This window comes from Nicotiana attenuata, chromosome 1, assembly GCF_001879085.1.
Source record: "Nicotiana attenuata strain UT chromosome 1, NIATTr2, whole genome shotgun sequence".
In the NCBI taxonomy this organism is placed as follows: Eukaryota; Viridiplantae; Streptophyta; class Magnoliopsida; order Solanales; family Solanaceae; genus Nicotiana; species Nicotiana attenuata.
In genome coordinates, this window is record NC_031989.1 from 79,592,887 (window position 1) to 79,617,209 (window position 24,323).

The following is a 24,323-nucleotide window of genomic DNA, read 5'->3' on the forward strand; positions in this document are numbered from 1 at the left end:
ACACATAACAATCCATATATCTCAGTTCAGTCATTTCCGTGAGTTAATTATTCTTATTTGTTAATCATCTCTGATATTAGGAATACAATTGTGTACGGGTAAAGTTGGGGATAAAGTTACCCCAAATTTCCCGATGAAGAAACGAGAAGCAACATGGTTCAACGCATGCTCGGGTGAAACAGAGGGCTCCTATAGATTAGAGCCTGGGGGGTCGAATGACGCACCAAAAATCGGACGTACCATAACTTACCTCCACATTCTATATGCTTGTAAATGCATTCGTTAAAGCCCATGCCAGCATTATCAAAGTTGAAACGAGGAAATCAGACCTGTTCAAAGTCAAGCAAAGGGAAAACAAGATGCTTAGGGAGTTCGTGTCGAGGTTCAAGATGGAACGGATGGACCTGCCCCCGGTTGCAGATGATTGGCCGTTCAGGCGTTTACCCAAGGATTCAACCCCCGAAGTTCGGTTGCTTCTCAACAATTGAAGCAGAACTTGTTACCTGGGCCGATGTTCACAACAGGTACCGGTCAAAGATCGGAGTTGAGGATGACCACCTGGGAGCCCCCTCAGGGTCTGTTTACCCCAACAGAGCGAATGATAGGTCTAAAAGAATTGTGGATCAGGAGCCGAGGCCACCTCGAGATCGATACCAACCATACAAGTCAGATAGAAGGGGAAATGGAGCCAATCGCCACCCGACCAGGAACGATAGGTGAGGCGACCAAGGTCCAAGCAACCGAGGTTTGATGAGTAGAAACAGTTTTGATAGATCACTCAGGGGCAGAAAGGCCCCGAGACTATCAGAATATAACTTTAACGTGGATGCGACGAGTATAGTATTAGCTATCGGCCGCATCAAGGAGACCAAATGGCCAAGGCCACTCCTGTCCGACCCCGCACAGAGGGATCACAACTTGATATGTAAATATCATGGTACTCACGGTCACAGGACCGAGGATTGTAGATAGTTAAGGGAAGAAGTGGCTCTATTCAACAATGGGCATCTTCGGGAATTCCTAAGTGAGCGAGCCAAAAATTATTTCAAAAATAGGGACGCCAACAAACAAATTGAGCAGGAAGAACCTCAGCAGGAGATCAATATGATCATCGGAGGAGTAGACATCCCTCAAGTTCCAATGATAAAACGCACCAAAGTTTCCATCACAAGAGAAAAATGCACTCGGGACTATGTTCCGGAGGGGTCCATCTCGTTCAGCGTCGAGGACGCCAAGGGAATAATTTAACCTCAAAACAATGCAACGGTAATGTCCGTAGTTATTAATAAATCTCAAGTTAAGCGTGTGTTAATTGACCCAAGTAGCTTGGCCAACATCATCCGATGGAGAGTCATGGAACAACTGGGGTTATTGGACCAAATCGTATCGGAAGTTCGGGTATTAAACGGGTTCAACATGGCATGCAAGACAACGAAGGGTGAAATAACCCTACTGGTCAACACGGCCAGGATTACCCAAGAAATAAAATTTTATGCAATCGAGGGGGAAATGAGATACAATGCCTTGTTCGGGAGGCCATAGGTCCACAATATGAGGGTGGTACCGTCGACTTTGCATCAGGCGTTGAAGTCTCAACCTCAAGCGAAATCAAAACGGTCTACGAGGAATAACCGGCTGCAAAAGAGATGTTCGATGTCGAGGAAGTGATCCTGGTGCTCGCAATCACGACATCAAAAAGTGAAGGGCCGGTCGAAAAGAAAGGCACCGAATAACAATCACTAAACCCGACCCCTACCGAGTCGGAGAAACAAGAGGAACAATCAACGAACAAGGAAGACGACTTCAGGATACCAAGATCATTCGTAGCACCCGATGATATCGATGCCTCCAAGATGACGATCGAGGAACTGGAACAAGTTATAATGATCGAGCACCTACTGGATAGAAAAGTATACATGGGCACGAGATTAACCCCCGAGCTCATGAAAAAACCCATTGATTTCCTTAAAGCTAATGCCGATAGTTTTGCCTGGTCCCGCTTAGATATGGCAGGGATCCCGGAGGTGACAACTCACAAATTGAGCTTGGATCCAAAATTCCAGCCGGTCAAACAAAAGAGGAGGTCACAATCCAAAATCAAGCACGCATTCATCAAAGACGAGGAAACCTTCTACATACTAAGGAAATACAACTTAAAGCTGAACCCGGAGAAGTGTGCCTTCGAGAGTCGGCTCGGGCAAGTTCATCGGTTTCATGGTATCTAACCGAGGGATAGAGATCAACCCAGATAAAATAAAGGCCATATAAGATATTACCGTTGTTGACAACGTCAAAGAGGTATAGAGACTGACCGAGCGAATAGCTGCATTGGGCCGATTTGTTTCTAGGTCATCAGATAAGAGCCATCTATTCTTCTCGCTACTGAAGTAAAATAACGACTTCTATTGGACCCCGGAATGTCAATAGGATTTAGAGGACACAAACGATACTTATCAAGTCCTCCTTTGTTGTACACCCCGAAGGCAAACGAGCAATTATACCTCTACTTGGTAGTCTCCGAGGTAGCGGTAAGTGGCGTCCTGGTCTGGAAGAAGAAGGTAGCAATTTCCTATCTATTATGTTAGTAGAACCCCAGGTGATGCCGAAACGAGGTACCCGCACTTAGAGAAATTATCGCTTGCCTTATTAAGCGCATCTAGGAAACTAAAACCATACTTTCAGTGTCACCCTATATGTGTCGTGAACTCGTATCAACTAAGGAATGTTATGCATAAGCCCGAGCTTCGAGTCGATTATCAAAATGGGTTGTAGAGGTTAGTGGGTACGATATTGAGTACAAATCCCGAACTGCTATAAAGACTCAAATTTTGGTAGACTTCGTGGCCGACTTCGCACCGGCCTTGATCCCAGCGGTCGAGAAAAAAAATATTGCTTGCCTCGAGGACTAGTTCGGGGGTCTGGACCCTATTCACGGAAGGTGACTCTAACACGAAAGCGTCCGAGTTAGGAATCGTATTAAAACCACCCACAGGTAATGTAATAAGGCAGTCTACTAGAACTGTGAAATTGACTAACAATGAAGCCGAATATGAGGCTATGATTGCAGGTCTATAACTGTCTAAGAGCTTGGGACTGAGGTGATCGAAGCCAAGTGAGACTCCCTCCTTGTTGTTAACCAAGTCAATGGGACATTTGAAGTAAAAGAATACCAGATGCGGAGATACTTGGATAAGTTGCAAGTGACATTACATCAGTTCAAGGAATGCACACTACAACATGTACCCCGAGATCAGAATAACGAAGCCGATGTATTGGCTAATCTAGGGTCGTCAGTCGACTCCAATGAAGTCAATTCCGGAGCGGTGGTGCAATTGATGAACTCGGTGATAGAGGAAGGTCACGCCGAGGTAAACTCAATAAGCTTGACTTGGGATTGGAGAAACAAATGTCTAGACTACCTTCAGAAAGGAAAATTGCATTGGATCCCAAAGAATCTAGGGCCTTACGAACTAAGGCTGCAAGGTTTAGCTTGGTTGGAGGAAAACTATATTGAAGAGCGTTCTTTGGACCGTTAGCGAGGTGCTTGGGTCTTGGGGAGACCGACTACATGATGAGGGAAGTCCATGAGGGTACTTGCGGAAACCATTTGGGAGCAGAATCATTGGTTCGAAAATTGACCAGGGTTGTTATTACTGGAACGATATGGAAAAGGATGCGAAAGACTTTGTTAAAAAGCGTAACGAATGTCAAAGGCACGTCCCGATGATCTACCAACCCAGCGAGATGCTTCATCCGATCCTTTCCCCTTGGCCGTTCATGAAATGAGGAATGGACATCGTGGGTCCTTTTCTATGGGCACCAGGCAAAGCCCGGTACATCTTACTTATGAGCGATTACTTCTCTAAGTGGGTTAAAACACAGGCTTTTGAGAAAGTTAAGGAAAAGGAGGTCATCAACTTCATCTGGGATCATATAATATGTCGGTTCGGGATACCGTCCGAGATCACGTGTGACAACAAGAGGCAATTCATCGGCGACAAGGTTAATAAGTTCTTCGAAGACCACAAAATCAAAAAGATTCTATCGACACCTTACCACCCAATTGTGAATGGTCAAGTGGAGTCAAAAAACAAAACTATACTGCAGAACTTGAAGAAGAGATTGATCGGCTCAAAATGAAAATGGAAAGAAATTTTGCCCAAGATCCTATGGGCATATCGAACAACTTCAAAGTCAAGTATCGGTGAAACACCGTTCTCTCTAGTCTACGGCACAAAATCTTTGATTTCGGTAGAGGTAGAGGAATCAATCTTAAGGTTCCAATATGCTACAGAGACGTCAAACGACAAGGCAATGGCCACGAGCTTAAATTTAGTAGACAAAAGGCGAGAAGTCGCCCTAGTTCGGTTATCGGCTCAAAATCAATGAATGAGGAGATATTACAACCGAAGGGCAAATCTTCGAAACTTCTAAATCAGGGACTTAGTGTTGAGGAAAGTTACACTGTATACCAAAAACCCGAATGACGGGAAAATAGGCCCAAATTATGATGGGCCTTACAGAGTCACCGGTATAACCGGGAAATGCTCATACCAACTCGAGTCCGAAAATAGTGTGCAACTACCCAACAATTCGAATGTGGCACACTTAAAGCGGTATTACTGCTAAGGTATGAACACAATCTCCTTTGTGGTTTATTACGCTTTGAACTAACCATGGAGGTACTCAATCGAAGTCAAATCTAAGAATTAGGTCTGAAAGCACGTGTTGCACTCTTTTCCCTTGGACCGGTTTTTTCCCGAAGTGGGTTTTACAACAAGGTTCTTAACTAGGCAACAGTAAGCGTGCTACCCTAGTTTTGAAGACCGATCTAAGACCGAGGATTGAGGGTCGTCCGTATCAGATCAATAGTATTCGAGCCCTCAAGATTCAGTCTTGAATACTATGGGGCCATCACAACCCGGGTCAAGAATTAAAAGGCATTCCTATTCGATATTGAAAGCCAAGGCTTGAATATTAGGATTAATTGTAAGGGTCAAATGGTCAAACGAACCGTGATGGAATAACTCATTCTTGCCATGACAGATAGCTTTTGTACCTTCAATTATTTACACTACATTCAAAGTAATAAAAGAAATTCGGACCAACTCTAAGATTGGGAAATTCGGGCTACTAAATCCTGAAGGCATCGAGCCTACAAGGCAGGGTCCAAACACGAAAGGCTACGACCAACTTAAGGGACGAAGTCTTTAGAGCTTCGGTCACAACATATAAACGGCTCGGAGACTGCATAAAAAAGTAAGGTCCTTCCACATTTTAATCCATGAAAGATTACTTCATACCCGGTCAAGTAACTCAGTCTCGAATTACGACTGTGAAAAGATCCACCTTCGTCAAAGGATGTTGTGTTTGGTTAAATTACTCGAGTATTTTGTTAAAGACTCCATTTTTAATCGAGGTCCCTGAATTCAAAAAAACTCGAAGTTATTATTTAATCCAGGCCTCATCTGGGCTTTGGGGGAACGAATAATTTAAGCGATGTCAAATTCTATGCTAAGGCATCGATGGCATATTGTGAAGTCCGAAACACAAGTTGTAAGTCTTAAGCATAAGCAAGTACAGAAAAGTAAAGGACACAATGTGTAGCCGAAGAGAATTTTTTAATATATATTTACCAAAAGGTATTTATAGAGGCACTATAAAACAACCCTAAAATACAAAATATGTAGCTACAAGAAAAAACAAAAATAAACTAAAGGCATTTCCTTCCTAGTCTTCGTCGGAGCCTGAATCGCTGCTCGAACCATCGGGCTGGTATCTCGCTCTGGCCTCGGCTTCGAGCCTCTTTGACTCCTCGATCTCGGACGCCAGGTCAACTCCCTCAGCTTGGATCTCCTCGAGAGTCTCTCTCTGATATAGCCTGATAAGTGGGAATTTTGACTGCTTATTAACACCTTTTTGCTTTTGTTTTAGTCTGAAAGTATTGAATTGTGTTCCCAAAACTAATGAAATTATGCAAATTGCAAAAATGCTGGAAGTTTGGTCTCCCATGATGAATTACAACTCAAAAAGGAGTGTTCCAAATCACAAGGCAATAAAGGGTGCAGATGCAAAGAAGTGCGTTCCACAGAAGAAATCACGGACAGCAGAATTCTATCTGCAGCCACAAACCAAGCAACAGAACCCAACCGGATTTTTAGCAATGTGCGGACCACACATGAATTGTGTGTCCGCAGAACTGGGCTTGCACTGACAAATGTTTCAAGTTCAGAGAATGTGCAGAAGACCAAATCATAATGCCTTGCAGAAGTGCGGACTGCACAAGAATTGTGCGGCCGCAAAAGTTGTTTCACAACCGCAATCTATAAATGTGCGGCTACAAACTCACCTTCCTGCCAGCTGAAGAAATTTGCGGACCGCGCATGCAATTGTGCGGCTGCAGAACGTCCCGAGCGGCATTTTTTTCAGCAATTTTTAGCCCAGTATAAATAGACGAGTTTCACAAAATTAGGTTAAGTTTGAGTGTCCAGAGCTATTGTAGCCATTTCTTTTTACTATTTTAGGAAGTTTTAGCTTATTTGAGTGTTTAAAATTTAGATTTCATCAATTTGATCTTCCATTATGAGTTTAATTAGCTTTTCTTCTTTATTTTTTGCAATTTCCATTATGAGTAGCTAGATTCTTACTAGGGTTGTGACCCAACCCTAGTGTGTAAACCTTATGGGTAATTAATTTAAGACTTTTTTATGATTGGGTGTTGATTATTTAGCTTAGTTCATGCTTCAATTTTAGAATTAATGGTTGCAAACATTCATTCATGCCTATTTGACTTAGTCTCTACTAGAGAAAGAGGGACCTAGTCTAGGATAACTAGGCTAACAAGGAATTGTGTTAATTGAAATATTGATTAGTCTAATTATAGGGTTCCAACTAAAGATAGTTAGAACCCGACTTGAGCTCATATCAACTATGGTTTTTGATTTCCATTTGGACTTGAGAAAGCCAAATTGGGCAAAATTACTCTCTGACCTAGAGGTATTGAGTGGATGATGTAGAGTTGAGAGCTATAATACACCCCAATAAACAAAACAAGCATTAATGTCTTTATCCCATTAGGCAAACACCTAGGTTATGGTCACATCTCTAGGCCTTTAAACTATTTGGAAAAGACATCAAAAACATTCATCTCTAATCTATTCTCTTTAGCTTGCATTCATTAGAGTAACTGTAGAAGTAGAAAACAAAACTCTATTGTGGAAGTGAAATCTTATATAACCCATTCGCTTGCTTCAAATATATATTCCTAAGGCCTAACACCCCTCATAACTCTCTATGGATTCGACCCAAATCATAGTTGGGTAATTTATATTGCATACGACCATATCATATTTCTTATTGAGGTGTGTTGTGGACGTCATCAATTTTTGGCACCGTTTCCCGGGAGTTAAAAATGGTGTTGGCTATATATTTGAGTTTGTTTTTGGAATATATTCTTTTCCTTCCGTATTACTGACTTCTGTGAAACATTTTTAGGTGCAATCATAGTGGCAAACAATGAACTTGGAAATATGCCTTTAGGGATATGAACGTCAAGGATGAACAAATTGAGGAGGTTCGTCTTGAACCTCAAGCCAATAGAAGAGGCCAAGTTCCTCATGAAAACGTCCCCACTCCACCCCCACCTCCACCACGAGCGGCTCCACACCGGGTGTTACCCAATGAAGGATATGCTAGTGCAATAGTCCCTCCCCGTATTAGGGCGGGCAACTTCGAAATCACCAATGTGATGCACACTTTGCTTGAGCAACGGACTTTCTTCACTGGTGCTCCAGCTCAAAATGCATATATACATTTGAAGGGGTTTGTGGATACTTGTTGGGGGAGAAAACAAACAAATGTCTCTAAGGATGCATTGAGGCTAAGGCTTTTTTCATTCTCTCCATGGGGGAAAGCTTTAGATTGGTTGGAACGATTACCGAACTATTCCATTCGTACTTGGGATGAGTTGACGGAGAAATGTATTGCTAAGTTCTTCTTTCCCGGGCATATGGCTACATTTCGAGATGAGATTTGGCATTCAATTAAAAGCCGAATGAACCACTACACGAGATATGGGAGCGATATCGAACCATGGTTAAGGAATGTCCCAACATCGATATGATAGAAAACATGATTTAACAAACCTTCTATCGTGGGATTAACACAACTAACCAATATGTAGTGAATCAACTTGCTGGTGGTAACTTATGACTATGCCTTATGCAGAGGCGTGTGAGATTTTAGATGAAATGGCAGAAACATCATCGGCATGGCAATCCCGGGCTAATGTTCTGCAAGGTGATCCGAACATAATCCACCTTCATAAAGAGTTGCATGACCATGGTCAAGCCATTGCCGAATTGACTTCTACCATGAATCAACTAGCAAAGGTTCAACTTCATCAAGTGCAAAATCCTAAGCAAGTCAATGCCATGGAAGGGGTGAACATGATGATTAACAAGAGAAGGACCAAAGGTCCATAAGTTCAAAACCGAGTAGAGAACTATGTGCAAGAAGATAGTGGTTTTAAGCAAGATGATTCCTATAATGGACAAGAAGAGGAAGTGCAATATGTGAACTACTTTCAAGGGCAATGAAACAACTTCCAAGGCCCAAATCAACAACAATGGCGACCTGAAAACAATTAAGGCAATTGGAATTCTAACAATCAAGGAAATTGGAGTGGTGGCAACAATCAAGGGAATTGGCATAACAACAACAATCAAGGAAATTAGAGTAGAAATAATCAAGGAAATGGGGGTGGGTGGGTAACAATCAAGGCGGATGGAACAATAATCAAAGAAACCGAGGGTCGGGTTTTCAAAGGCCCCCAATGTATCAACAATCAAGCAACCCGCCTCCGTATCCTTCCCATGGACCAAGTTCTTCAAACACTGAGATGGGGCACAATGAAAATATGTTCAAGCAAATAATGGAAAAGAATGCCGATTCGGATGCCCAACTTGCCTCACACAACACATCAATCAGCAACTTAGAATTTTAAATGGGGCAAATCTCTCAAGCTCTAAATTCTCGTCCTAAGGGGGCACTACCAAGTGACATCGTAGTAAATCCAAAGGGCGGAAACAACACGGGGCATGCCATGGCTGTTACTACAAGAAGCGGAAGAGGTAGTGTGAGCACGTGATTTTTGCCGCGTTTAATTACTCCTATAAAATTCATTAGAATTAGGATTTTTCTTTTATTACTTGAATTTTTAGGAATTAATTGCATGATTTTGTGTTCTGTTTGCATTTTTGTGTGCATTATTAATAATAATTCATAAAAAAAAATATAAATACAAAATTATTACACGAGCATGTAGGACTGAATTTTACTTATTTTTAGGATTAGTTAGCAATTAGGCTTGTACGAAAATACCAAAATCATAAAGATTTTTTGATTTGTTTGGTTTGATTTTAATTTTTGTTTTAGGTTTGTTAATTTCTTAAACTGATACCAGATTAATTGTGCCCTAATTAAGTGTTCTGGATTAATTGTGAGGTTTATTTTTAGTGTTAAAATTAAAACAAGAGAAAGAAAGAAAGAAAAAAAACAAATAAAAATTGAAAGAAAGGTTTTTTTGAAAGAATTAATAGGCTATTTGTTAATTTGGGCCGATTTTCAAATAAATGGCACCAGCCCAAAACCACTCACAAGATCCGGCCAAAATTGGCCCAACCCAACCCAAAACACCCGGTCCACCCCGCTTGTAGTGAAACGACGCCGTTCTGTAGCAATTTAATCCTGACCGTCGAGGATTCTTGATCCTACGGCCAGGAATGGGGTTCAATTAAGTATATAATGGTCGGATCCCCTACCCCCTACCTCCTCACTATCGTCTCAGAGTCCCCCCCACACAAACCCTAATTCCCCACCGGCTCCGCCCCTTGCCGCCGGCCGCAAATCGTCTCTGCCGGCGGCGACACTCCAAATGATCCCAAATTAATACCCCTAAATCCTCTCCCTCTCCTCTTTCCAAGGCTCCAAACATCGTTCCTCAAATCCAAGCCAAGCTTCTCGAATCTTTAAAAAACAGTGTCGCCGCCTCCGCCGCCCACGGCGGCGCCACCACCAAACGACCCCAAATTTACACCATATAACCTCCTCATCTCCCTCTTTGCGAATCCATGGCCCGTTTCCTTCGAATCCTCACCAAACTCCTCGAATTTCAAATCAAAAATTCGGCCTAAACCCTAAACACCTCCAAACGATACCAAATCAACACCGTGCGGTCTCCTCACATTCCTCAGTTCGAATTTCAAGCCAGAGTCCTTCGAGTCCAAGAGGAATCCTTCGAATTTTAAAATCAAGGGTCTGAAGAATGTCAGTCAAGTAAAATGCTCAAAATCAGCGAGTCTTGTAATTTTGCTTTGCTATTTGAATTCATTCCCTCCATGACGGTGCTGTTTCTAGGTTTAGTTTTTATTTTTGTTTTTGTTTCCCAATCCGCTTAAAGTCAGTTAATCACATTGATTCTTTCTCTGTTTTTATTTGTTCATTTTTGAGCTCTAAATTTGATAAATGATGACATGAACTTGTTCTTTTAATTTTGCTATATTCTTTTAAGTAGTTTAAGTATAGCTTCTTTGGGTTAATCAGTGTTCTAGGCTTAGTTTAAATTTTTGATTGTTCGTTATTAAGCCAATAAAATTTCTTCTTATTTTATTAAATTTCCTTCATATCAATTGATTCTGTTTTGGTCTTGCTTTGATTTTCCTGATTGGTTTGATTTTTGTCCATGGATGTTCACTGCAATTTGATTGCTTGACTGCCAGGGATGGTAATTCATTGCTTGGTTAAATTCATGATTAGTTAATCTGTCCAATTAGTTCAATCTTAGGGTTGATTCCAGCTTTGATTAGTTAACCATAGTTAAGTGAAATGTTTGGTTGTAGCTGATAATTTTAACTAGGGTAAAAAGGGGTAGCCTAGTCTTAGTAATTTTAGATTTAATAAAAGGGTAGTATAGGTAATTCAATAGAAGAAAATACTGCAAATAATTTATTTGGAAACACCCGGAACATTCTAGATGGGGTTCCAATTAGAGTTTTAGGAACTTAGTGAAGTAACTTGAGAAACAAGTCAAAACATTAAGGGCTATTGAATAAAAGCTGAAAATAAAAAAAAGGGGGAAATGGGTAATGAAATCTAGAAGCTTCCCCTTGATTTTCTGCCTATAAAAGGCAAGCATTCTGCCTTCATTCACAAGTTTTCAACATCCGAAAAGTTTCCCCAAAATTTCCAGCCTCCAAAATTCCCCTCAAAACACTTTTTGCAAGTTTTGAAGCTCTGAAATTTGAATTTCAAATTCAAAAAGCCAAGTCTGAAATTTAGAGTTAGAAAGTCCTTTTAGATCTTAAATCTTCAGAAAACCCCAAAAAAATACTGTTTTATTAAAGCTTTTCTCATATTAGTTTTAAACTCTAGTTATTAGCTCGAATTTCTAGCTTAAATAAGATGAAAATGGCTTGAAATACATGTGTTTGGGTTGCTGAAGCTTCAGAAGTGTCCTGGGTGCAAATTCGAGTCTCTTTTGGTTCAATCAAGCTTATTTTGGTCATCTATTGGGTGCTGTAATTCTGTAGTTCATTCCTGGGTTTTGTGTTCTTCAAATTTGCTCCTGTGCTGTTGATTTCATCACTGATCCTGCTTGCTATTGCTGATCCTCTCTCCATTTATCATATCTCAATTCCAGGTACACTTCCTTACCCTAGGTGGTCTGGAAACGTGAATCACTGTGTATGCACAACTTTGGAGTTAAGTGATGAAGGAATGCCAAGTTTTTTACCTGAATCTTTCCTTATAGATGTTATTAGTTTATGAACAATGCTTATTAGTAATTAAATGGACTGCTGGACTCTTATGATTGCATAGTTATTCTGTCAATGCTATTAATTTGGTATGATTTATGAACACTTGAATTATTAAACCTTTTAGAACTAGAGAAGTGTGTTTCCAGTTGACTTGCTATGAATACTAAGTTCAGTTTAAGTATTAACTACATATCATGATTGTGTCAATGTGGATAGTTGTTGTTCATAATCAATCAGACTGCTAGACTCTATAATCATAGGATCTGCTGCTAGTAATGTTAATATAGTGTGATTCATAAGAAATTGGATTACTAGACTGTAGAATTATAGAAAAATGTGTTTTCAAGTAGCTCTAATGTAGTATATTTGGTTTCAGCTCAACAGTTTCATATTAAGATTGGATGCATCCATTATACCCCGTTGAAATCAACACTCATAAAATTTCAGTCACGTTTTTGCAAACCATAAGGCACTAGGCCGTTCTCCACATGTGTCGGATGCTAACTTGGGCTTGTTGAAAATTCATAATGAAATTCATTAGTTAATAAATCTCAGATTAATCATTTTGGGTAACCAATGATAAGCATGGAATATTTGTTTAACCAATACTAGATTTGAGTCAATAATATACTGGTTTCAATTAGCTGCAGATCTGAGAGTTAGTTTCATGGGCTCAATGTTGAGCCAAGGCAACAACAGAATCCTTACGTTAAAATGGCCACTGGGCCATCCAAACAGAATAAAAAACCCAAACGGCCAGCAATGCTGTTTATGAATAGATCGACCGGTTAATTGGGCTGTTAAGTTAAAGTTTAAAAATATTTGATAAATTTGGGCCTTCGAGTTAGGTAGCGAATTCGAATTAAGAGGTTTTACTCTTTTGTTTGAATTCGGACTTGAATTTGAGGCCCGAATTTTGTAATATTAATTCATTAGGGCCCTTTAGAGACAAATCCAATCGAAAATCGTAGTTTGCTCTAGGTTGGCCCTTCAATAATAAAATGAGATGAGCTGCGCCAAATAAAATGCATAAATGGCGTGGCCTATCTTTAATTGTTTATATTAAAATGTTTAGAATTCGGGACGTGCCGTTTAGCGAATTTCACGGCCTCCCGCAAAATTAATAACACGTTAGTCGCTTTAGGCGCGTTCTTTAATAATTTTACCTTCCTAAATACGGGTGTGCATTTCATGCAACCCAAATCCAAATTCCAAAGCGTTGAATAAGAATGTGTCGAGGATCCGGGTGCATTTCATGTGACGTGATCCAAAAATATATTTTTTTAACGACGTTCACTTTCTTAAAATATTTTTAAAACTAAAAACGGTAAACAATTCTAAAATTGCACTATAGAATGACATGTATTAAAATCAGATTTTTAGCCAATTATAATAATTTAAGCGACCATGCTAGAACCACGGGATCCGGGGGTGCCTAACACCTTCCCTCGGGTTAATAGAATTCCTTATTCAGAATTTCTGGTTTGCAGACTCCAACTGGGAAGTTGAAATTTTTCTCGATTTGGGATTCAAGACAAACCGGTGACTTAAGGACACCAAAAGCCAAACCTATCCCAAGTGGCAACTCTGATCATTAAATAATCCCATTTCGAATAATGTCACTTAAATTGGAAAAACTCCCTTATACACTATCCTTCGGGGTAGGTGTGTAAAAAAGGAGGTGTGACAGCTCTGGCGACTCTGCTGGGGAAACAAACCCAAAATTTCGATTCAGGGTTCAAGAATTCGAGCTTAGTATAATTGTTGTATTTGGCTTTATCTGATTTTCCTACATGTTCCATGCTATATGTGCTAAATGTTTTACCGCTTTGATATTTGTTGAATTGTATATATAAACTGTTACGAATCCCTTCCTCTCTCCGAGTCTTCTACATCATGGAGAAGGGTGCACTTCGTGTAGCTTCTCTTCTGTTTAGAGTCTTTTCCCATTTAGAACGAGGTTTGGATAAGTTGCTAAGCCGGAGGAGCTTCTGTATCCCCGGTATTCTGCTTCCCCTCGACTCGAGTTGTCCGCTCGGGTAAGCCAGGTCTAGACCAATAAACCTAGGGTTTAAACCTAGAAGAACAAAACCTCATGCCGGATCCCTAGTAGGAACGTTTGTTTGCATCATGTGCATTTGACTTAGGGGACTCAACACAGGGGTTGGGTCCGTCTAGGACAGGTGACCTGAAATGAAAAAGACCATCCTAATGCATCTTACGTGCTACTTGCGCATTTATTTGCTCGGCTTTGCATGTTGACTGGCTTGTGTATAATGAGAAAAAATTGAGAAAAATAGCAGTGTTAGGACTAAGTGGGCGTAACCATTTGTTTTGAAAAACCAATGCCAAATAGTACCGAAATGCTGCCGAATTTTCGAAAAAAAAATAGAAAAGAAAAATATTCGAAAATATAAAAAGATTGTTGTTCGAAAAATATAATTGATTTTGGCAAATTTTGACCGAACTACACGGGTCTGATTCTCACCGAGTGTGAGATACGTAGGCAAACCTCATCGGTTCCGACCCCAATTTTCAAAAAATCCAAAAATATTTTCTTTCAATTCTTTCTTTAGAAATCTTTCCTTAAAAAATTCAAAAAAAAAGAACTTTTTTAAACTCAAAAATGGTTTCCTTCTTTCTAATGTCTTTCATATGCATAAAAAGACAAATCAATAAAAATCAAAATCCAAAAATACAGGTTTCCTTCATTTTAAAATATTTTTCCAAAAATCCAAAAAAAAAAATCAGAAACAAAAATCCAAAAATACTCTTTTCTTCTTTAGAAGGTTTTTTTTTTTTTTTTTAATGTCAATTAAAATTTTGAAAAATTGAAGTCCAAAATATTTTTGCTTTTCTCTAGAAGTACTTTTGTAAATAAATAAAAGCTCAGAAATTCAAAATATTTTTCTTAAAGAAGTCCCTCTTTCGAAAATTAAGAGGTTACATCCAAAATCCAAAATATTTTCTTTTTTCTTTAGAAAAAGAGAAAACAAATGAAAAACTCAAACAAAAAGTATTTTCTTTTTACCTTTTAAAATTCCCAAAGTTCAAATGAAAATAAAAAGGAATTTTCAGAAGTCTTTCTTTCAAAAATAAAATCAAAATCAAAAATCCAAAAAAAAATTTCCTTTCTTCTTTTAAAGCATTTTTTTAGAAAATTCCAAAAAAAAAAAATCATCAAAAAAGATCAAAAATATTCTGCTGTTGCCTTAAAACTTTCATGGTCTGAGTTTTATAAAGAAAAAAAGAGTTAGTTTACTCAATTCCCAATCTGACCGAACTACGCTGGTTTGATTCTCACCGGATGTGAGATACGTAGGCAACCCTCATCGGGTCCAACCTCCCTTTTGCAAAAATAGCCAAAAAATATCAAAATTTTAATTTTTGTCAAAACTAAGTCGGGTGATGCCATTCTTGTTTTAAAATAAGCCGAATGTCCCCAAAAGGGCGCTGGAAGGCCGTTTTCGCAAGAACAGCCACCTTGAGTCATTTTAAATGGTTTGCGGGCACAGCCTTAAAATCTTCCTCCCAGAAGTGCTGAAAGGCCGTATCTGCAAAATCAAGTCCTTGTTTTTCTAGATAAAGAAAATTTTGAAAAATAGCCACTTTTCCTTTTAGGTCAAAATAAATCATTAGATGTCTTTCCTTCATAAAAAAAATAAAAAAAATACAAATTTTGAAAATTGAGTCCGAAAATATTTTTGCTCAAAAATCCAAAATATTTTTCGTAAACGTCCCTTTTCCGATATTAAGAGGCAACTTTCAAAATCAAAAAAAAAAAAAAATAAAAATATTTCTTTTTGCTTCTAAAAATTCCCAATGTTCCAATAAAAAGAAAAGAAATGTTTAGAAGTCTTTCTTTCAAAAATTCAAAAGAAAAATCAAAATCAAAAATTAAAAAATACATATTTCCCCCTTTTTTTTAAAGCATTTCTTTCAAAATTCCGAAAAAAGAGAGTTAGCTTATTTACCTTATTTGCAAGAACTACGCTTGGTCTGATTCATGCGGGGTCATGATACGTAGGCAATCTCCATAAGATTCGACCGTAACCCTAAAAAAAAAGAGAAGGAAAATACGAGGGAAGGAAATAAAAGAAAACAAGAGAGAAAGAAACGCAAAAAGAGAAAATAAGGAATTGAGAGAAAAACCATGGCAAAAGAAAAGGGAAAAACAGAAAATGAAAAAATAGAGGGAAAAGAAAAATTAGAGAAAAATGAGAAAGAGAAAGAAAAGCAAGAAAAACAAAGAGTAGAAATCAAAAGAAGAGAAAATAGAAAAAGAAAAGCCGGGATGACGCATGCAACCAGTGCAAACATGTAGACATCCGTTTAACTGTATAGGTGCATCACACCCCAATGTGCGATTACCTATCTGTTACTTGTCTCAAACTAACCGTGTGTTGCTGTCAATTCCAGCCTAGCTTGTAGAAACGGTGGTTGGTTGTGGTAAGCTAGCATCGCATCAATACTTTACCAGATCGAAAGGAAGTGTGGAAATGTCTACAGAAATGACTTTGCCCGCAGTTCCCATCTCTGAGGACAGCCCCATCTCGGGGATCCCGTCATCTGAGTCTGTCACAGCGGAAGAGAACCGGATACTACGTCTCCGACTCATGGAGATGTAGGACGCCTGGACCAATGGGAGGGAACCTCCAAGCGCCATCCCTGGATTTCCTGAACTATTCCCTAGATCTGGGGGTACCTCCAATATCCCCATCAGCCACCCTCATACTCCGTTGGGACAACTTACCATGACCGCTCAGTTCGCTGGAACACCTTCTGAGGTCCGCCCCCAGGTGTTCCCAGCAGGAGCAGCTCCTAACATCTTCACTGCTCCACCATGCTCTGCTACAACACAACCTTCACTGCCAAGGCCCGCCTTTGATCCCTCAGCTTTCACTTTCCAAAACCCTGTCTTTCCCGTGGACTCTCCTCAATATCCTACATATAATTACTCTCAGCCACCACCATTTGAGCTTACGCCAGGACAAGATCAAACTCCCAAACCTCTTGAACAAGATGAGATGGCGAAAAGAATGAGAAGCCTTGAACAGAGTTTAAAGAATATGCAAGGCTTGAGTGGGCAAAAAAGTATTTCTTATACATATTTGTTCATGTTTCCTCATGTGCACTTGACCTCGGGGTTTAAAACACCAAAGTTCGAAAAGTATCACGGGCATGGCGATCCTATTGCCCACCTCAAAAAGTATTGCAACCAGTTGCGTGGGGCGGGCGGAAAAGAAGAGTTGTTGATGGCGTACTTCGGGGAAAGCTTGGTAGGCATTGCCTCAGAATGGTATATGGACCAAGATGTCTCACGATGGCACATTTGGGACGATCTTGCCAGAGATTTTGTAAGGCAGTTTCAATACAACATCGACATCGCACCAGACAGGAACTCCTTGGCTAATTTGAAAAAGAAACCCTCAGAAAGTTTTCGAGAATATGCAATTAAGTGGCGCGAACAAGCATCGAGGGTGAAATCTCCCATGGATGAAGTAGAAATGGTCACTGTTTCCTCCAGGCCCAGGAAGCAGATTATTTCAGAATATGATGTCGGCCATGGGCAAACCTTTTGCAGAGGCGATTAAGATTGGGGAAATGGTAGAAAATGTCTGAAAACGGGTAGGATTTTGAGTCAGTCGGCCATCAGAGAAACCTCCCAATCCATCCAAGGCGGGTCTGGAGGAATGGCCAAAGGTAAAAAGAAAGAGGAAACGGTAATGACAACATCAGGGGCAAGAAGATATCGGGCTCCTAGACCAGTGTTTTCCGGAAGAACCCCTCAACACTACTACCCTCATCTTGATATGGCTTATGCTCCCCCACCTTATGCGGTCATGAATGCTCAACCCTTCGGCCGGCCGCAGCCACATACCAATAGAAATCAACCTCTGTTCCCAAGAAATCAGCCTCCCCACCAGAACCGCTATAATCCTCGACCTACGCAGAATAACTTCCGTCCTCGGGAACCACCCAGGAGACCAAACTTTACACCAATCGGTGAACCATACTCCAGTTTGTTCCCGAAGCTTGTTCAAATGAATTTGCTGCAACCCATACCTCCAAACAGGCAAAACCCAGAATCACCATCCTATCAGCGGGGCGTCCGATGTGCTTATCACTCAGGAGCTGAGGGGAATGATACAGAAACTGTTGGACGTTGAAAAGAGCCGTGGAAGACTTGATAGAGCAGGGGAAGATAGTGCTGAGGGACGAGGAGGTCCCAAATGTGACCAACAATCCTTTGCCAGCCCACAATAATGGACCTGTGATTGGAATGATCTGCGAAGATAAAGAGTTCGATCCGGCATTAAAGGCTATCATTGCTATTGCTGACGCAGAAAGAAAACCAAAGGTTGCTTCAAAGCAAGATAAAGGGGATAAGAAAAACAAAATCACCAAGACAGAACCAGAAAAGAAAGCTGATCTGAAAAAAGGAACACAAATGTACGTACCCAAGCAAGCCTATGTGGTGCGGGGGACAATCAAACCACCTCGGCTGAGTAAGCCAGTGGTTATTGGACGCGTACCCCAGAAGCCTATGACGAACCCTGCTGCGGTACCATGGAATTATCATCAGACGGTGGTTACGTACAAGGGTAAAGAGATCTTGGGTGAGTTGCTAAAAAACCCCCTTGTTGAGAAATATTCAAATGTAGAGGAGGTAAACAATGCCACCAGAAGGCGTTTCCCGCCCAAGAAGCCTCTGAGTGCTGAGGAAGCCGAAGTGTTCTTTCAAAAAATGAAAAATGGTCGATTATGAGGTGGTACATTTGTATGAAACTTTTGTCAAGCCTAAGTACAGTAAAGAGAGGAAGATGATGAGGTTTTCATGGCTGAAGACAGTGAGGAAGTACGTGGGGCAATGAGGAAAATGCTCTACGAAACCCACATGGTCCAGCCGGGAGAGGGCACTAGCACTGCTGAGGTGTTATACATGGGACCAAGCGCCAAGCTTCAAAACTGGAAGGCTACGCCATTCCCGATCAGGCGGGAGTCCCGGTAGACCCGTCCTGCTACTTTTTCTGCATCCCGAGTTATTCCAGGGTGTAACTCGGATGTTTCCTGTAGTTTCTTGTCTTTAAATTCCTGAATGTGAACCCTGTTATCTTCAAAATTCCAAGAAATGAAATCAATATTTCATCATTCATTTTTCTTTATCCTTTCTGATTTTGCTACTTTTCTCCTTCATTTTTTTCTTTAGCTCTAATAATGCAGCTTTAAATGACATGACATGACATGCTTGCGGACTTCATGCCTAGATCCCAAAACACTGTCAGATTTCGAAATAATGAATCAAGAGTCGAAATGCAAAGAAGGTAACCTTGAGGAAATAAAACAAAGAATTGGAACAATCGAAGGAAAATTGGTTCGCGGGTTGAAAAGGTCCATACATTACAACAAAAGGGTGTGATATACTCAGGGCACATCCGGGCAGTTGTACAACAAAGAATGGCCTGCGCTTACAACAAGAAGGTGCATCCCAGGAATTTTGAAGTGGGACAACTCGTGTTAAGATGCATTCTCCCTCATCACCAGGAAGCAAAAGGAAAATTTGCTCCTAATTGGAAGAGTTCATATTGCCGAGAGGAGCATTGTATGTGGGAGATATCGAAGGAAATGATCCCGAAACAGCTGTGACGCGGATGCGGTAAAAAGGTACTATGTCTAGACCTTCTAAGATGACGACTTTGTTCAATTGAGATGACGTGGCTTTCATTCCCGCTATCCAAACACTATCAATCTTTCGCAAACCCTTTGAGCCAGTTACCCTTCCTTGGTTACCCTCTTTGGAACCCGAAAGTATTATTGAAAAACAAAGAGAGAAAAAGACAAAGAAAAAAAGAAGAAAAAGAAAACGAAAAAATATGAAAAAGAAAAGAAAAAGAAAATATGATGAAAAGAAAAAGAAAAAGAAAACAAAAACAAAAACAACAAAACCAAATGTTTGCCTGAACTACGTCTGACTTGATTCCGAAAGGATACGTAGGCAACCTCTCTCTGGGGTTCAGTCACACAAAAACAAAAATTCCAATTCCCCCAAAAAATGAAACTGGGGCAGATGATATGATGGTTCGGCTATGAATCCGCCGAAACGGTTCCAAAGTTGTAGTTCCGCTCAAAATCCTTTTACCCAAAGACCTTGTTCAAGTCCTTCCAATCAATTGGCAAAGGCAGGCAAGTGAAAACTGTCATTGTTGGAATCTGATACAATTCGAAATTGAGAGAAATAAAATGAGAAAGTTTTATCGGTGAAAACCTTCGGGCACCATAAGGCGATGGTGAGTAGAGAAGTTGAAAATGAGAGAGTCCGCTTGGTAAAAACTCGCAAAGAGCACTATCGGGCAATGGTGAGAAAAGAAATGAGAGAGGCCGATTAGCCAAAACCCGCAAAGGGCGCGGTCGGCCGAAAAGAAGACATCTCACCACTAAAAGAGTCCTGGCATGGTTCCCTAGTTTTGAAATACGGATCAATGGGATCACGAGAAGCTGGAAAGTTTGTGCGGGTCGGGCATCCAGTCCAAGAAGCATGTCATGTTTATTTGAAGCTTGCATGCACCCCCAGATAAGTCCTTCTCTTCCCCCCGAAAGGGACACTTCTCTTTAAATTCATCTTCTTGCTTACTTTTTCCTTGAATCCCTTTCGGTATAACGCTGATTCCGAAACTATTACAAAGAAACGGTGACAGGATTGGCTTTACAGGGTTCCCCCTAAAAAAAGCTAAAGAAAAGTATCCATCCTTAGCGGATGCATCAAGTCAGTCCCGACTGGCCATGTTGGCAGATGCTTTGAAATCAAGCTATCGAAAGAGAAAAACAAAAAAAAAGGTCAAGGACAAAGGTCTTAAAGGCAGAATAAAGTGAAAGGCCGGAGCCCCACGCGGGCGTGTTGTCATGAAATCCTGCAAGATGAGCCATCCGGTTTGAAAGAGAGAAGAATCTTCAAAACCAGCAAGCAGCAAAAGTTCTCAACAGAAGCTAGGCCGGGATCAAGAAATCAAGGCCATAAAACCAACCACCGTTTCAAACTAACAATTGTTCTTTGTTTGAAAATTGAAACAGGTGCAATCCAGGCAACTGCGCAAAAGCAGGTGCAACCAAAAGAAAAGAAACGCGCAAGTGCTGAAACAGCTTTGCAGCAGATAATCAATGCAAAAGGGAAGTTTCCTTCAAGTTCTTTCCTGCATCTTATCAGAAATGAAAGAAAAAAAAAAAGAGATAACCAAAGAATCCCAAAAAAGGATAGTGTAGACTTCCCAATATCAACCTGTTACTTGGTTTAGCCAACATTAGGGCTCCAACCCCTGAGTTGAACGTTTTCCTTTTAGCCAACATTAGGGCTCCAACCCCTGAGTTGAGCGTTTTTCCTTTTAGCCAACATTAGGGCTCTAACCCTTGAAATGAGCGTTTTTCCTCTTGGCCAACATTAGGGCTCCAACCCCTGAGTTGAGCGTTTTTCCCTTTAGCCAACATTAGGGCTCCAACCCCTGAGTTGAGCGTTTTTCCCTTAGCCAACATTAGGGCCCCAACCCCTGAGTTGAGCGTTTTTCCTTTTAGCCAACATTAGGGCTCCAACCCCTGAGTTGAGCATTTTTCCCTTTAGCCAACATTAGGGCTCCAACCCCTGAGTTGAGCATTTTTCCTTTAGCCAACATTAGGGCTCCAACCCCTGAGTTGAGCGTTTCCTTTAGCCAACATTAGGGCTCCAATCCCTGAGTTGAGCGTTTTTCCCTTTAGCCTTTTTTCTTTTAATCCCGGCATAACCCGTGGACCTCCCTGGCATAACCCAAGGAGCTTTTTCTCTTTCAATCCCGGCATAACCCGTGAACCTCCCTGGCATAACCCAAGGAGCTTTTTTCTTTCAATCCCGGCATAACCCGTGGACCTCCCTGGCATAACCCAAGGAGCTTTTTCTTTCCATCCCGGCATAACCCGTGGATCTCCCTGGCATAACCCAAGGAGCTTTTTCTTTCCAAATCCCGGCATAACCCGAGGATCTCCCTGGCATAACCCAAGGAGCTTTTTCTTTCCAAATCCCGGCATAACCCGTGGATCTCCCTGGCATAACCTAAGGAGCTTTTTCTTTTCAAATCCCGGCGTAACCCGTGGATCTCCCTGGCATAACCCAAGGAGCTTTTTCTTTCCAAATCCCGGCATAACCCGAGGATCTCCCTGGCATAACCCAAGGAGCTTTTTCTTTCCAAATCCCGGCATAACCCGAGGATCTCCCTAGCATAACCCAAGGAGCTTTTTTTTCTTTCCGTCCCGGCATAACCCGAGGCCCTTTTTCTTTTCCGGCATAACCCGGTCATTTCCCAGCATAACCTGGATTAATTCACAAGGATACACAATCTTGATTTGATCGCTTAGATATGTGTCATAACTAACTCATAAAATTTTCCTAGTGAAAACTGGGGCAGAAAATTTCGTTCGTTTGTTTGTTTTGGTATCTTAAGCAGGTTTGACATCGAGACATAGGGTGCGAGATGACCGATGGAATGAGTCTCAATCCAGAATAAAGAAAAGAAGAAAAGAACAAAAAGAAATGAACTCAAATGTGAAGCAAACAAGGGTGCGGATTGCTCAAAATCTGATTGAAGTCACAAGCTCCGCTGATCCCGTTCTGACCCAATGCTGCAGAAAGAGACAAACACCTACAACTTACGAGCATCAAGATTCAGATCAGGGTCCACAGCAAAATCAGCTAAGACTCAAGATCAAGCTTCAAGAGAATTATAGATAGGAATCTTGTAACTCATAGTTGATAGGCATAGCTAGCTTAGCTTTGATTTTCCTTTTTGGTGTAATAAGGAGGTCAGCAAGCAGTAGCAGCAGCAACAGCAGTGAAAGCACAGCTCTTGGAGTCCCAGCTACCAAATTTTCCAGAACTACACTGACCTGATTCCTTTATAGCCAAGGATATGTAGGCAACCTTTGAAGCAGGGTTCGGTCAGACGGTTTTCAAAAATGCTTCTCCTGGAGTGCCGAGCGGGCAAAAATCCCTCATGTTGCTCATTTATCTTTGCCCGAAAACCCTTCGTGTCTTCGAGCAAAGAGGGGCAGCTGTGAGCACGTGATTTTTTCCGCGCTTAATTACTCCTATGAAATTCATTAGAATTAGGATTTTTCTTTTATTACTTGAATTTTTAGGAATTAATTGCATGATTTTGTGTTCTGTTTGCATTTTTGTGTGCATAATAATTCATAAAAATATAAATACAAAATTATTACACGAGCATGTAGGACTGAATTTTACTTATTTTTAGGATTAGTTAGAAATTAGGCTTGTACGAAAATACCAAAATCATAAAGAATTTTTGATTTGTTTGGTTTGATTTTAATTTTTGTTTTAGGTTTGTTAATTTCTTAAACTGATACCAGATTAATTGTGCCCTAATTAAGTGTTCTGGATTAATTGTGAGGTTTATTTTTAGTGTTAAAATTAAAACAAGAGAAAGAAAGAAAGAAAAAACAAATAAAAATTGAAAGAAAGGTTTTTTGAAAGAATTAATAGGCTATTTGTTAATTTGGGCCGATTTTCAAATAAATGGTACCAGCCAAAAACCCCTCACAAGATCAGGCCAAAATTGGCCCAACCCAACCCAAAACACCCGGTCCACCCCCCTTGTAGTGAAACGACGCCGTTCTGTAGCAATTTAATCCTGGCCGTCGAGGATTCTTGATCCTACGGCCAGGAACTGGGTTCAATTAAGTATATAATGGTCGGATCCCCTACCCCCTACCCCCTCACTATCGTCTCAGAGTCCCCCCCACACAAACCCTAATTCCCCACTGGCTCCGCCGCTTGCCACCGGCCGCAAATCGTCTCTGCCGGCGGCGACACTCCAAATGACCCCAAATTAATACCCCTAAATCCTCTCCCTCTCCTCTTTCCAAGGCTCCAAACATCGTTCCTCAAATCCAAGCCAAGCTTCTCGAATCTTTAAAAAACAGTGTCGCCGCCTCCGCCGCCCACGGCGGCGCCACCACCAAACGACCCCAAATTTACACCATATAACCTCCTCATCTCCCTCTTTGCGAATCCATGGCCCGTTTCCTTCGAATCCTCACCAAACTCCTCGAATTTCAAATCAAAAATTCGGCCTAAACCCTAAACACCTCCAAACGATACCAAATCAACACCGTGCGGTCTCCTCACATTCCTCAGTTCGAATTTCAAGCCAGAGTCCTTCGAGTCCAAGAGGAATCCTTCGAATTTTAAAATCAAGGGTCTGAAGAACGTCAGTCAAGTAAAATGCTCAAAATCAGCGAGTCTTGTAATTTTGCTTTGCTATTTGAATTCATTCCCTCCATGACGGTGCTGTTTCTAGGTTTAGTTTTTATTTTTGTTTTTGTTTCCCAATCCGCTTAAAGTCAGTTAATCACATTGATTCTTTCTCTGTTTTTATTTGTTCATTTTTTAGCTCTAAATTTGATAAATGATGACATGAACTTGTTCTTTTAATTTTGCTATATTCTTTTAAGTAGTTTAAGTATAGC